This window comes from Rhinopithecus roxellana, chromosome 14, assembly GCF_007565055.1.
Source record: "Rhinopithecus roxellana isolate Shanxi Qingling chromosome 14, ASM756505v1, whole genome shotgun sequence".
Classification (NCBI taxonomy): Eukaryota; Metazoa; Chordata; class Mammalia; order Primates; family Cercopithecidae; genus Rhinopithecus; species Rhinopithecus roxellana.
The window spans coordinates 11,712,055-11,720,230 of NC_044562.1; the positions used below are offsets into that span (position 1 = coordinate 11,712,055).

Sequence of the window (8,176 nt, forward strand, 5' to 3'; positions counted from 1 at the left end):
TTTCTTTCTTTCTTTCTTTCTTTCTTTCTTTCTTTCTTTCTTTCTTTCTTTCTTTCTTTCTTTCTTTCTTTCTTTCTTTCTTTCTTTTCTTTCTTTCCTTCTTTCCTTCTTTCCTTCTTTCCTTCTTTCCTTCCTTCCTTCCTTCCTTCCTTCCTTCCTTCCTTCCTCCTTCTTCCTTCTTTTTTCCTTCCCTCCCTCCTCCCTCCTCCCTCCTCCCTCCTTCCTCTTCTTTCCTCCCTCCCTCCTCCTCCTTCTCCTCCTTTCTTTCTTTCTTGACAAAATCTCGCTCTTGTCCCCCGAGGCTGGAGTGTGATGGCGTGGTCTCAGCTCACTGCAATGTCCACCTCCCGGATTCAAGTGATTCTCCTGCCTCAGCCTCCTGAGTAGATGAGATTACAGGTGTGTGCCACCACGCCCAGCTAATTTTTGTATTTTAGTAGACACAGGGTTTCCCCATGTTGGCCAGGCTGGTCTCGAACTCCTGACCTCAGGTGATCCACCCGCCTCGGCCTCCCAAAGTGCTGGGATTTCAGGCGTGAGCCACCGTGCCCAGCCAACAACTCAGTTTTCTTTTTGCCTTTTCAGTTACCTAATTACCAGCTTTATACCTCGCTAACGCTTTTTATATTAATGCTCTTTGTAAAAATAATGGGTATGTGTTCTATCTCCTGACTGGGTCCTGTCTCATCCTTCAGGCTAACAACATGTGCTTCTTACTGTTTTCTGAGGATGAAATTGGATGGTACCTGGCATGTTCAAAGCCTTCAATTTGTGTTAATCCTTTTCCTTCCCTCTCGGATACCCTTAGACTGCTAAGGTACCAGCTTTTCCAAAAATCTTACATTTTTCCTACTGGGACGTGTAAGAGCACAGATTTAGAGACAGAGCTGTGTTTGAATCCCAGTTTGGCTACTTACTAGCTGTACAGCCTTGGACAACTTGCTTTACCTCTTGAAGCCTCATATGTCAAGTGGAAATAATAACAGCACTTACCTCCCAGGGTTGCTGCAAGGATTACACAAGATAATATAGAGAGACAGCATCTGGCAGCCCTCAGAAAATTATAGCTATTAACTCTTATTTGCTTATTATTTCATGGATACATCAGTGAAATCTTAGTAAATCATGACTTATTTGAGAGTAAAGTTGTCACTCTTGCCTCAGAAGGAAAAGGAAAAAAAAAAGTGGCTGGGTGCAGTGGCTCATGCCTATAATCCCAGCGCTTTGGGAGGCCAAGGTGGGCAGATCACCTGAGGTCAGGAGTTTGAGACCAGCCTGGCCAATGTGGTGAAACCCCATCTCTATTAAAAAATACAAAAATTAGTCGGGCATGGTAGCACGCGCCTGTAGTCCCAGCTACTTGGGAGCCTGAGGCAGGATAATCGCTGGAACCCGGGAGGCAGAGGTTGTACCGAGCCAAGATTGTGCCACTGCACTCCAGCCTGGGCAACAAAGCAAGACTCCGTCTCAAAAAAAAAAAAGAAAGAAAGAAAGAAAGAAAAAAAAGAAAGAAAGAAAGAAAAAGAAAAGAAACTCTGTCATTTAGTTTTCTATAATCCCACAACCAACTTTAAGCCTCAACACCACCTAGTACAATGCTAGGCATCTTTTTCAGGCTTAATAACATTACTGGCTCCAAGATGGGGAAAGTCCAAAGCTTGTCTTAGAGCTGCAGAGACTTTAGAGCTGATTAGTCTAACTCCACTGCTGTTGTGTCATCCTTAGGGCGTACCCATCAAGTGTATGTACAGCCTCTAAGTGGAAGAAAAAGGTTCTTCTTCAAGTCCAGTGAATATGTGTCCCCCGGTGGTATGTACCCGTGGTTGAGGCTCTACTCTTTGGGACCACACAGGCACGGCTATTTGCTTTTCTCATTATCAAATATTTGAAGGTGATGGTCATATTGCCCCCTGAGATATTCCAATAGTTCCCTAGTAGCTTCTTACTAGAGTAGCAAGATTTCAAAAGGCCTCACCTTCCTAAACACACTTCACCAATGAGTGTCTGTTAAAATCATGGTGCTCAGAGCAGAATGCAGAGCTGTGCTGCACCCAAGGGCTGATGTAAGAAGAGTGGGTAGGATCATCACCTGCCATGGTTTAAATGCTCTGCTGTCTTTGACATGGGCTGAAATGACAGTCTTGTGACCGCTTTATAAGGCAGCCATGCCCCCACTCCTTTTGTGATAGTCAATTAAACCTCTGTATCAGTCCAAGTTCTGACTCGTGAGCAGTAGAAAATATCTCTAGCTGAATTATGGAATAAAAAAAAAAAGTAAATGTACATTGGATTTCTGGTAAGATGATGGTGGAGTTTTAAATATTCTCAGATTATCCCATATAAACAGAGTAACTAAGATAGCAAAACTAAAGACCGATGGACAGTATCTACCACAAAACTCAGCAATACGGTTTCCCCCAAGACTTTCCTAAAAGTGGGTGGAAACAAGCCATTGGCAGCTAAAGGATTGCATGGTCCTACCTCTGTGCAGTCGGAAGGTGCCTGGGCTTCTGATGCTTGCAAGTGAAGCGGCTATGGGGTCTGGGATACATACCCTGGGGTTCGTTGTCTCCTGGCAGGAAAATTAGGACACAGACACAAGAGGAGTTTAGGAGTGGAAGTGTAATGGGCAGAAGAGAAAGAAAACCCTCTCTCTGGAGACAGAGGGATCTTCTGAGCAGAAAAGACCGGCTGGTGGTGGATGTCCCAGGTTTTATAGCCCAGCTTGAGGAGGCAGTGTCTGATTTATGTAGGACTCACAGATTCGTTTGATCAGGTATGACGTTTATATAGCGCTGGAAGGCTAGTCACCCACCCTGATCTTATTAGGCAAAAGAACTCTCCTTGACCAGTGCCATCTTGTCTACTCCTTACTGTACACGTGGCTGTCAGAGAAGGAAAGATGGAGCTGCCATCTTGAACATGTCTGGTCCGGAGGTCCTGCCAGTACTCACCCATGCGGGCTCCCAGTTTGCTTGTCTGCGGCTCGACTTTGCAGGCTGCCCTTTGTCAGAAAATGATTTGGGTTGCTTTTCATTAAAGAGAAAAGCCTTACCGGAGACTCTCATGCCTTTCTATCTGCCTAAGTGATTTCTTCTTAACTCCTACATCACAAGGATAGAACAACCCCAAAGTCACCAGTATGAACTAACTGGAATGCACCGTGGGCCAATTTGAGAAGAACAATCAGAACTGGGAAGGTTTTAAAAGATCCAGTACATGGGTGAATGCAGTGAGGCCATGATATGATGGATCTGATGGCACTGAGGCAACGTGGGCCTTATAACCCTATGAAATGAACAAATCAAAGCTCTTTCCCCAGACAGAGATCCACACTGAGAAGAAACAGATGGGAATAGAATCCAAACTGAGTAGGACAGGGACAATAGAAGCAATGAGAAAAGAAAATTTGGATTAAAGTAGAGAAGGGGTGCAGAGTAGACAGAGCTCAGAAAATATGAGGCGACATTTTAAATTACTTTGTGAAGCCAGGCGCAGTGGCTCACGCCTGTAATCACAAAACTTTGGGAGGCTGAGGCCAGGTGGATCACCTGAGGACAGGAGTTGAAGACCAGCCTGACCAACATGGTGAAACCCCGTCCTGAACACTTGAACCCGGGAAGCGGAGTTTGCAGTGAGCCAAAATTGTACCACTGCACTCCAGCCTGGGCTACAGAGTGAGACTCAGTCTCAAAAATAAATAAATAAATAAATAAATAAACAAATAAATAAATTTGTTAGAAAAACCTAAGAGGGAGCTTTGGCATGAAGCTTAAAAAGCTATCCTAGCATGCCTTTCCATCCTAAAAACAAAGAAAATTCATTGCATATGCAAAGTGAGCAACAGAAAATAATCACAGTCAAATCCCATAGGAAGTTTATCCTGAGGAAATAAAAGAATAGGGAGTACTATAAGAATATATAGGAATAAAACAATAGGCTGGGCACAGTGGCTCACACTTGTAATCCCAACACTTTAGGAGGCAGAAGTAGGCAGGTCACTTGAGGTCAGGAGTTTGAGGCCAGACTGGACAACATGGAGAAACCCACTCTCTACTTAAAATTCAAAAATTAGCCCAGTGTGATGGCATATGCCTGTAATCCCAGCTACTCGGGAGGCTGAGGCAGGAGAATCACTTGAACCCAGGAGGTAGAGGTTGCAGTGAGCTGAGATTGCACCGCTGCACTGCAGCCTAGGCGACAGAGGGAGACTCCATCTCAAAACATAAAATAAAATAAGGACAGTAAATGTACCCAACATTGAAATACACAAGGCAATGAAACACATAAGAAAGACATGTATGAAAGACATAAAAATTATCTAATTTTAAAAACAAGTAAAATATATTATGAAAATGACAAATATTATTAAAGAACAATATAAATTAAAATTTTAAAACCTTATAAATGAGGTGATTGGCTAATAGGAAGATTTGAGATGAACAGAACTCAGGATATAATTAGAAAAAAAATTTTTTTTAATGGAGATTATATTAGAAGAAAACAAAAAAAGAACAAGTACAATGATGCCTTAAGATAAATAGAACATAGAGAGGAAAATGTTTTTAAATATTTTAAAAGAGATACAAAGGATTCAAAGAAAGTAATTGATAGGCAAAGATTTAACATATGTAATAAGAGGCTTTCAAGAAGAACATGGGGAATGGAAGACAGCAAACACTAAAATCTGTAATTCAAGAAAATGTTCCTGAAATAAAAGATTTTGTAACTACATAGTGAAATAGCATCCCGCATACCCAGGAAAAATAAAATATATGGCCAATATCAAGATATATTCTAGCAAAAATATTGGACTTTATGAAAAAAGTATTTTAGGCATCTCCACTAAAAGTTCAAATTGCTTAACTTGTCCCCAGAGACAGAAAGTAGAATAGTGGCTACCAGGGACTGGGGGTGGAAAATGGGGAGTGACCTCTTAACGGGTACAGAGATTTTTCTTGAGTATGATGAAAATGTTCTTGAACATGATGATGGTCGTATATCACTGTGAATGTATTAAATACCACTGAATTGTATACTTTGCATGGTTAAAATGATGAATTTTGTGTTATGTATATTTTGACATAAAAAAGCAAGACCCGACAATAGCCTGTCTACCAGAATTGCACTCTAAATATAAAGACATAAATAAGTCAGAAGCAAAAGGATGAAAGAAGATATACCATGCTAACACTAATCAAAAGAATACTAGAATGCTATATGAATATCAGAAAAAAAGGGATTTCAAAGCAAATCATATTACTAGGGATAAAGAAGGCCATTATTTAAATGACAAAGGGCCCAATACATCAAGATTACGTTATCATTCTGAATATGCACCTAAGAACAGAGCTTGAAAAAAACATAAAGGAAAAACTGGTAGAACTTAAAGAATAGACAAATTCACAATTATAGTTAGATATTTCAATATCTCTCTCAATAATTAATAGAACAAGTAGACAGGAAATCAGTAACTCTACGGCGACTTGAACAACACTAGCAGCTACACTAATTGAACATTCCACCCAACAACAGCAACAAGAAAACATGATTTTTTCAAATGCCCAAGAATCATTTACCAAAACAGACAATATTATAATCCGTAAAAGAAGTATCAATACACTTAAAAGTTTTCAAATCACAGCCGGGCGCGGTGGCTCAAGCCTGTAATCCCAGCACTTTGGGAGGCTGAGGCGGGTGGATCACGAGGTCAGGAGATCAAGACCATCCTGGCTAACATGGTGAAACCCCGTCTCTACTAAAAATACAAAAAACTAGCCGGGCGCGGTGGCGGGCGCCTGTAGTCCCAGCTACTCGGAGGCTGAGGCAGGAGAATGGCGTGAACCCGGGAGGCGGAGCTTGCAGTGAGCCGAGATCGCGCCACTGCACTCCAGCCTGGGTGACACAGCGAGACTCCGTCTCAAAAAAAAAAAAAAAAAAAAAAAAGTCTTCACATCACACAAGGTATGTTTTCTGATCGTAGTGATATTAAATTAGGAATCTATAATAGAAAATTTTCTGGAAAATGCTCAAACATTTGGAAACCAAACAACACACTTCTGAATAACTCATGGGAAAAGGAGAGACCACAAGTCAAATTAGGAAGTATTTTTAACTGAATGAAAGCATAGAATATTAAAATTTGTGGGACGCAGCTAAGGTAAACAAAATATATTCCCTTCACCTTGGCCACAGGGAGACTGAGTGATTTTATTACACATGCTAGTAAAGTTCAGCTATGCTTTGTCTTTTGTATTTCCTTGCTTGCCAAAATACTTAAAGCCTCACCTGAGAAAGACAAGCCAGCAGAGGAAATTAAGAAGGAATGTCACAGAATTCCTTCTTAGCTATTTCTCTTTTCTCTTCATTTAGGTTATAAACCTGGACATCAGAGCAGAAAAGTTGCCAGAACAAAGACAAGGCCATAAATAAGGAGTGAACAAGTAGAACAAATCAGTGGGTGAATGAGGGAATGAATGAACAATGAGTCTGGGCTGGGCTATAATCCCAACACTTTGGGAGGCTGAGGAGGGAGGACTGCTTGAGGCCAGGAATTTGAGACTAGCCTGGGCAACACAGCAAAACTGGCTTTACCTAAATCTTAAAAAGTGAAAGAAAAAAGGGGGAAAAAATTAGTCTGAACACTGCAAAATTGTCCCTAGGCCAGGTACATGGTGACGTTGGCTGTGTCCTGGCGTAGTGGCAATTTCTGTTGCCGTAAACATCCCAGGAAATTTTCTCCTCTCTGCTCTTCAGGAAGTTTGACCACTCCACGACACGGGGGGACATTTCCAATGTCAAAAATTATAACCAACCATAAAACTTTTTTAATTCAAGCTACAACTATCTCTGTTGTATAAACATGCCAAGAGGGAAAATGACTTTGCCCGGGGACCATGGCTGTAAAACCCAGGGCCACACCCAGCTCTACCCAGTTCTGTTGCCTGCCCCAGCTCCCATGAAGTCCTTCAGCCTCCCCTGCATTAAGGCTTTGCAAGAGTGACTCAGGTTCCCATCCCTTGCCTCAAACCATCGGTGCTGAAAGATTGAAGTCCTCACCCTTGAACCCAACTGTGCCAGACTGCAAGAAATTATTTACCTACCCACCGCTGGGGAAATCCGAAAACAGCAAGTTTCCTCACCTGCCATGTGCCACGTGCCGAAGCTTTATTTTTGCCCCCAAATAAATGGTGGAAGTCCAAACATAAGGAACAGCCATCTTCTGAATTAAGTAACTCAGGCTCCCAAGGGGCGTCCACCACTGCAGCGCCATCTGACCCCTACACTGCCTCTGGTCACACCTTACACTCTACAAGGTCTCCTACTTGTCTGTGAGTGCCCCCAAGACACACAAAGCTGAACAATCCTGGACTCTGGCAGGCACCTGTCCCTCAACTCTGCCTCATTTCTTAAAGATTTATTTCGTATCTTCTTTACTTTTGTGGGTGTTTGAACATGTCCTTTTAAAAGGGTGGTTTTTTAAAATTTCAATTTAAGCACCTCCTCTTCCAGGAAGGCTTCCTTGACTTTTCTGGCCAATTCAGGTATTCCCTTCTCTGGGTTTCCTGAACACGGAGTTTGTCTCTATCAAGGTAGCACAAAGCAGTGGTTAGGGCAATGGATTTGGGGATCAGGCACACCTGGGTTCCAACCTTGGCTCCACTATTTGCTTGCTATTTGAACTTGGGCAGGTCCCTAAGCCTCAGATTCTACTTTTATACAATCAGGTTGATAATAACACCTACTTCTGAAGAGTTTTGTGACAATTCAATGAGAGAAGACATTTAGAGCACTAGTATAATACCTGGCATGAGAGATAGGCTGAACAACAGAATATATGCATTCGTAAATACTCATTTAAACACAGATGACTCTGCAATGACAGTAAATACCTACCTATCTCCCCATTGTGCCACGGGCTCAATTTTATCCCCAACTCCTGCCAGAGGCTGGGAACATACAAGGGAACTGAATTTTTACAGAATCTTCCTCTTCTGGTAAGCCATTCCATCAGCAAACATCCTTTTTGGAAAGTCCAGGAAGCATGAAACCTACTGAACCTGCAGAATTAGAATCTAATTAGTAAATATGTATTAAGTAACTACAATGTACTAGGTGCTGTGAGGGTACAAAGATGAAAATGCAAAGTCTTGTTCCTCAGGGAGCTCATGTTTTG

General features: G+C 42.0%; 1 protein-coding gene across 1 annotated transcript in view; it reads right to left on the reverse strand.

Annotated features, from left to right (window-relative positions):
* LOC104672609 (cytochrome c oxidase subunit 7C, mitochondrial) overlaps positions 1-7,947 on the reverse strand; it is a 32,441-nt gene extending 24,494 nt beyond the window's left edge. Inside the window, exon 1 of the mRNA XM_010376432.2 lies at positions 7,897-7,947. The gene's annotated coding sequence lies outside the window, so the exon portion shown is untranslated. The remainder of the gene's footprint in view (positions 1-7,896) is intronic.
* Between the last annotated feature and the right edge of the window lie 229 nt (positions 7,948-8,176).